Consider the following 7798-nt stretch of genomic DNA (forward strand, 5'->3'; position numbering starts at 1 on the left):
TGAAAGGTACAGAACTGTCGGGACGACAGAGCTTCAATGAACGATGTTAAGATTCGTAGCGACTTCTCCCAACCAGCTTAAAAGTCGCTACGAATCTTAACATCATTCATTGAAGCTCTGTCGTCCCGACAGTTCTGTACCTTTCACCTGAAGACGGCCGCTTGCGTTGTGGCCGAAACGTTGTGAGAATTTTATTGAGTTATTTTATTATTTTATTCTCATTCTACGTGACCTTACCGAAAGAACCAAAGAAGACAACTTCCACTGGTCAAGAGGCCAACCGAACGCCGACAAATAGTGGGTCGGCCTGCAGTTAAAAGCCACGCTGTTCGGGCCCGGCTCCGCTCTGGCCATTTTATGTTTGGCCATGAATTCAAATGGCCAAAGAGACATAGTAAGAAAATGTCTTCAAGCCTAAGTGAGCATTGGTTGATACTTATTTTCACGGGAGTTTCTCAGCCAGTGAAGATATTTTTTTAAGGACATGTCTGTGAAGCTATCGTTGCCGTTCCACAAAGCGGTACTTACTGCGTCAATCCCGGAGGAATAATTGGTCGCAAAAGCCTACGTGTTAAACTGGAATAATTGTAGAATCTACCTCTTGTGTGGGAATTGAACTGGCAACTATCTGGTTATAGGTTGGACACTTTTATCACTGCGTTACACTGAACAACATTACCAAATACACTGAACATAATGTGCCATCTGTTTAGCCGTTAAAATAATTGAGAAAAAAAATAACCATGCGTGGAATTTGTACCAATCTCATGTCTCTGTTTTGGGGCATAGTGTTAGCCCAAAGCCACCCAGACACTTCCACTAAACAGTGCGAACTGTGTCTGCTACTTGTTTTTATATATTGCGACCTTATAACTTATGCACCTCTCAGAAAGAATGTGTATTAATGAAATTACGTGTAATTGTAGGGATAGCAGAGTCAGGTTCGAAGTTTTCTGCATCGACATGTGAAAGATGCTGCTACGGACAGGTGTAATGCTGTAATTTCATTGTGGATAATTATGTACACTTTAAATGGGCACATTTAATCCTGTGTGTGACTGGGTGACAGCATTTAGGTTCAGAATTATCTCTTGCATGTGAGACAAGGGAATCATTCATTGTTTTAGACTATTATTAATTTAGAAAAAATTATGTTACTGATAAAACTGTCTTCCTACTCAAACGATCATGGCAAGATATTCGTATTTGTGGTCCTGATCCAGTGTTGGCAATTCCTTTAATATCACCAACAAAGAGTATTTAAACCTGTAATTGACGAAAAAATCCGATCATAACAGCGCAGGTTGTAAAATCATGTTTTACTTGCAAATAAACATGAACGGTTTCTTCTTAAGCAGTGCATTGTGGTTCTCATACCTTTGGTCACTGTCAAAATAAATCTGAGCAAATCTGACCGACTGTCAGGTAGCACCAATACAGAGATGGGTAACTCTAGGCCCATGTATTCATTGATCAGACTCATCAGTGTGGTATCATCACCAATACAGAGATGGGTAACTCTAGGCCCATTTAGTCATTGATCAGACTCATCAGTGTGGTATCATCACCAATACAGAGATGGGTAACTCTAGACCCATGTAGTCATTGATCAGACTCATCAGTGTGGTATCATCACCAATACAGAGATGGGTAACTCTAGGCCCATTAAGTCATTGCTCAGACTCATCAGTGTGGTATCATCACCAATACAAAGATGGGTAACTCTAGGCCCATGTAGTCATTGATCAGACTCATCAGTGTGGTATCATCACCAATGCTCACTGCAGTGAAGACTGCCTCTGGCAAGCCACACATGTAGAGTTACCACTTTCACACCGCGGGGTCAATTAGCTGGGCTAATTCAAAGCTGCTTGAGAAAAATACAATACAAACTCAGCGTCTGATGTCACACTACTGCTAAGGCAAGATGAGCCCATCATAATAGTAACACTGTGTGTCTGTGTACACCTATGTTAATCACACTATGTGTGTGTACACCTATGTTAATCACACTATGTGTGTGTACACCTATGTTAACCACACTGTGTGTGTACACCTATGTTAATCACACTGTGTGTGTGTGTACACTATGTTAACCACACTGTGTGTGTGTACACCTATGTTAATCACACTGTGTACACCATGTTAATCACACTGTGTGTGTGTGTGTACACCTATGTTAATCACACTGTGTGTGTACACCATGTTAATCACACTGTGTGTGTACACCATGTTAATCACACTGTGTGTGTACACTATGTTAATCACAGTGTGTGTGTACACTATGTTAATCACACTGTGTGTACATTTATGTTAACCACACTGTGTGTACACCTATGTTAACCAAATGCCAACGTTGGCTCAACGTTGCATGTTTACTGGGTTTGAATTAAAATGTTGTGTTCTCGATGGAGTAATTTCTGCCCCTCTAAAATTTTTCAACGCTTTTACCGAACTTGATTCCTCTGTCTGTCGTGGTCAAAATTCTTGTAATAAAAATGTAGTCTACTTCCTGTCGTCCAATCAATCACACATGTTGCACGCGGTGACGATGCATAACCTATATTCTTAGTTTTTTCGGTAAAGTCACGTTGAAGAGAAACAACAAAATAACAAAATATATATAAAACAATAAAAAATTCTCACGACGTTTCGACCATAACTCAAACGGTCATCATCAGGTGTGTCGGTTTGCATAAATTTATTTTTAAACGGCACATTTATTTATTTATAAAAAACGTTGGCGTCACGCGCAGCGATTGGCAGTTTGCCCAGGACTAGTCCATCTATTTTTTTTTCTTGAAAAGAGGAGGGGGGATGCATAACCTGTATTCAAATCGGCATCAATTCATCAATTAATTGCCTCCTTTCCAGGAATAAAAAATAAGATTTATGGACGGCATCTTTAAAAAATTTTGTGCAGGTGGGAAAAACGCCGCGGTCCCTAAACTGCGGAATCGTCTCGCGCGACGAGCAGGCGCCGCGTGTCTGAGGCGCGCCTGCTCCGTGTGCATGTTAACGAGTTACGGACAGCATCACACGCACACACAAAAAAGTAGCACGTTGAAGATTAATTTATAAAGTAATCAATCAATTAAGCGGCTCTTTTAAAGCAATTACAATTTTTTTTGTATGGACGGATTATTTAATTTAATGTTTTTTTGGGCTAGGTCAATGAAACGCCGCGGTCCCTAAAGTGTGGAATCGCTTCGCCGGGGAAGCAGGCGCCACGTCCTTCTCTCACGGCGGTGAGTTATAAACTATTTAATTATTATTGTTATTATTAATCTTCACTTCTCTGTGTTTACGTCGCGTTTAAAGCCTTGTGATCACTTCCCGTTGTCCACTCGACTTCTTCCTGTTCTTTACCTTTTAGCGCACTTTAAAATAAGAAGGCGTTGTTTAAGAATAAAACGTTGTTGTTATTGTGGGTAAGGCGTTTCCAGGGTAGTCCTCGACTTACGACGGAGTTGCGTTACAGCCACCAACACCGTAACTCGAAAATATCGTCCGTAGCCTAGCCGGGAGCCTTAAAGAATGGTGATTATTTGGCAAAAACAGATCATTTACAGTAGTACTGTATAAACTATATACCATATGTATTTATTACAATACTGTATTGCTATAACAACTTTAAACATGCATTGAACGTAGCGTATCGTATGTTGTACTGTACTCGCCAAGATTCGTACCTCGCACGTCGCTGCGTTTGCCTGCCACGCGAAATTTAAAATATCTTAACAATTTTGTCTTATCATAAGATCGTAACATCGAAATAGCGTAAGTCGGGGATCGTCGTAAGTCGGGGATTGTCGTAAGTCGGGGACCCCGTGTGCGTCCCTGCAGGCTGTCACCACCACGTGTGTTCTCACCACGTGTGATGTCACCACCTCGTGTGATGTCACCTCGTGTGATGTCACCACGTGTGATGTCACCACCACGTGTGATGTCACCACCACGTGTGTTGTCACCACCACGTGTGTTGTCACCACCTAGTGTGATGTCACCACCACGTGTGATGTCACCACCACGTGTGTTGTCACCACCACGTGTGATGTCACCACCACGTGTGTTGTCACCACCACGTGTGATGTCACCACCACGTGTGATGTCACCACCACGTGTGTTGTCACCACCACGTGTGTTGTCACCTCGTGTGATGTCACCACCACGTGTGATGTCACCACCACGTGTGATGTCACCACCACGTGTGTTGTCACCACCACGTGTGTTGTCACCACGTCGTGTGATGTCACCACCACGTGTGATGTCACCACCACGTGTGTTGTCACCACCTCGTGTGATGTCACCACCACGTGTGTTGTCACCACCTCGTGTGCTGTCACCACCTCGTGTGATGTCACCACCACGTGTGTTGTCACCACCACGTGTGTTGTCACCACCACGTGTGATGTCACAACCACGTGTGTTGTCACCACCACGTGTGTTGTCACCTCGTGTGCTGTCACCACCTCGTGTGCTGTCACCACCACGTGTGATGTCACCACCACGTGTGATGTCACCACCACGTGTGATGTCACCACCACGTGTGATGTCACCACCACGTGTGTTGTCACCTCATGTGCTGTCACCTATTAATGAACTCCGCGTTCAAATCCAATTAAAATTAGTTTTATACATTTGTGGCGGCCCATTGTAAAACGTCAACACACTGAGATGTCTCAGAATATTGAAGTCAGCAACCCCCCCCCCAAAGTCAAAATCCTGGCTCCTAGCCCACTGACCCTCCTCCACCTACAACACTTGGAGATCCGTTTATACAGCAGAGTTGCAAATCATTCATTAAGATGGAGAAATAGTTCACGTGTGGAGTTAACGGGGAATAAAAATAGCAGATTATATATGTGTGTGTGTGTAGACCAGGCGTCTCAATGTCATACTGTGGCCACGAGAATAATACAGAACTGGGCTACTTGTTTACCAATACTGAGTTATATATTAACATTGTTTACCAATACTGAGTTAATATATTATCATTGTTTACCAATGCTGAGTTATATATTAACATTGTTTACCAATGCTGAGTTATATATTATCATTGTTTACCAATACTGAGTTATATATTAACATTGTTTACCAATGCAGAGTTATATATTATCATTGTTTACCAATGCTGAGTTATATATTAACATTGTTTACTAATGCTGAGTTATATATTATCATTGTCTACCAATACTGAGTTATATATTAACATTGTTTACCAATGATGAGTTATATATTAACATTGTTTACCAATACTGAGTTATATATTATCATTGTTTACCAATACTGAGTTATATATTAACATTGTTTAACAATACTGAGTTATATATTAACATTGTTTACCAATACTGAGTTATCTATTAACATTGTTTACCAATACTGAGTTATCTATTAACATTGTTTACCAGTACTGAGTTATATATTAACATTGTTTACCAATACTGAGTTATATATTAACATTGTTTACCAATACTGAGTTATATATTAACATTGTTTACCAATACTGAGTTATCTATTAACATTGTTTACCAGTACTGAGTTATATATTAACATTGTTTACCAATACTGAGTTAATATATTATCATTGTTTACCAATGCTGAGTTATATATTAACATTGTTTACCAATGCTGAGTTATATATTATCATTGTTTACCAATACTGAGTTATATATTAACATTGTTTACCAATGCTGAGTTATATATTAACATTTTTACCAATACTGAGTTATATATTATCATTGTTTACCAATACTGAGTTATATATTAACATTGTTTACCAGTACTGAGTTATATATTAACATTGTTTACCAATACTGAGTTATCTATTAACATTGTTTACCAATACTGAGTTATCTATTAACATTGTTTACCAGTACTGAGTTATATATTAACATTGTTTACCAATACTGAGTTATATATTAACATTGTTTACCAATACTGAGTTATATATTAACATTGTTTACCAATACTGAGTTATATATTAACATTGTTTACCAGTACTGAGTTATATATTAACATTGTTTACCAATACTGAGTTATATATTAACATTGTTTACCAATACTGAGTTATATATTAACATTGTTTACCAATACTGAGTTATCTATTAACATTGTTTACCAGTACTGAGTTATATATTAACATTGTTTACCAATACTGAGTTAATATATTATCATTGTTTACCAATGCTGAGTTATATATTAACATTGTTTACCAATGCTGAGTTATATATTATCATTGTTTACCAATACTGAGTTATATATTAACATTGTTTACCAATGCTGAGTTATATATTAACATTGTTTACCAATACTGAGTTATATATTATCATTGTTTACCAATACTGAGTTATATATTAACATTGTTTACCAGTACTGAGTTATATATTAACATTGTTTACCAATACTGAGTTAATATATTATCATTGTTTACCAATGCTGAGTTATATATTAACATTGTTTACCAATGCTGAGTTATATATTAACATTGTTTACCAATACTGAGTTATCTATTAACATTGTTTACCAATACTGAGTTATATATTAACATTGTTTACCAATACTGAGTTATATATTAACATTGTTTACCAATACTGAGTTATCAATTAACATTGTTTACCAATACTGAGTTATATATTAACATTGTTTACCAATACTGAGTTATCTATTAACATTGTTTACCAATACTGAGTTATCTTTTAACACACACATACACACACACACATACACACAGACACACACAGACACACACACATACACACACATACACACAGACACATACGTACACACAGACACACAGACACACACACACACAGGCACACACACACAGACACACATACACACACACACATACACACAACAACAACAACAACAACCGCCATTCGCCACTAAGTGGCGGTGACGTCACCACGACGCTTGTGCCAGGCTATGTGCACCCTGAGGCCACGTGAAGTGTCGACCGCCCGCTGGCAGGTCACGGGGCAGACCCAGGTGCCACGGGTCGACTGACTGAGATGACTGGCTGATGCACCACCTGTGCCCCCTACTGTGCCAATCTGCTGTGCTTTAGCCACCCGGCGCTCCGCTCGTTGTTCTGAGCGTCGCTCCTCCGCCCTCCGTTGTTGTTGGAGGGCGACTACCTCTAACTGCCCAGTAGCATCCTTCACGAGCCTCCTCCACAGAGGCCGATCTTGGCACCGCTGGTACCAGTCATCGGCAAGTCCACTCAGCTCCACGTCCTCCTGTACCACATCACTCCATCTCTTCTCTAGCCCGTGCCGCGCCCGCTTAGCCCCCTCAATCCGGCCAAACAAAAGCTGTTTCGGCATGCGGTGGCTGGGCATGCGGGCTACATGACCCAGCCATCGCAGCCTTGCCTGCCGGAGGAGCTCACCGATGGGACCCTGCCCAGATCTTTCAAGGATTTGTGAGCTCCTCACACAATCCAGTCTGGTTAAACCCAGGATGGATCGTAGGCAGGCCAGCCTAAATGTTTCTAACCGGCGAAGATGTTCCATTAGGGGGGTCCACGTTTCGCAAGCGTAAAGAAGGGAGGGAATGACCGTGGCCGAGAAAACCTGAAGCTTATTGCGGAGCGACAGACCAGGTAGCTTCCACACAGCGTTACGCAACCGATGAAAAGATATTGCCGCTCGACTGATTCGGAGTGAGACCTCTGCTGTTAAACTGGAGCCAGTCATAAGCACACTGCCCAGGTATGGGAAACTCTCCACTCTCTCCACAACTGCCCCATCACCGATTGGGAGTTGTGGGGGTGGAGTGTCACACACACAGACAC

This window comes from Petromyzon marinus, unplaced genomic scaffold, assembly GCF_048934315.1.
Source record: "Petromyzon marinus isolate PM22_M1 ecotype Great Lakes invasive population unplaced genomic scaffold, UKy_Petmar_22M1.pri1.0 PM_G_Scaffold_32, whole genome shotgun sequence".
Lineage (NCBI taxonomy): Eukaryota > Metazoa > Chordata > Hyperoartia > Petromyzontiformes > Petromyzontidae > Petromyzon > Petromyzon marinus.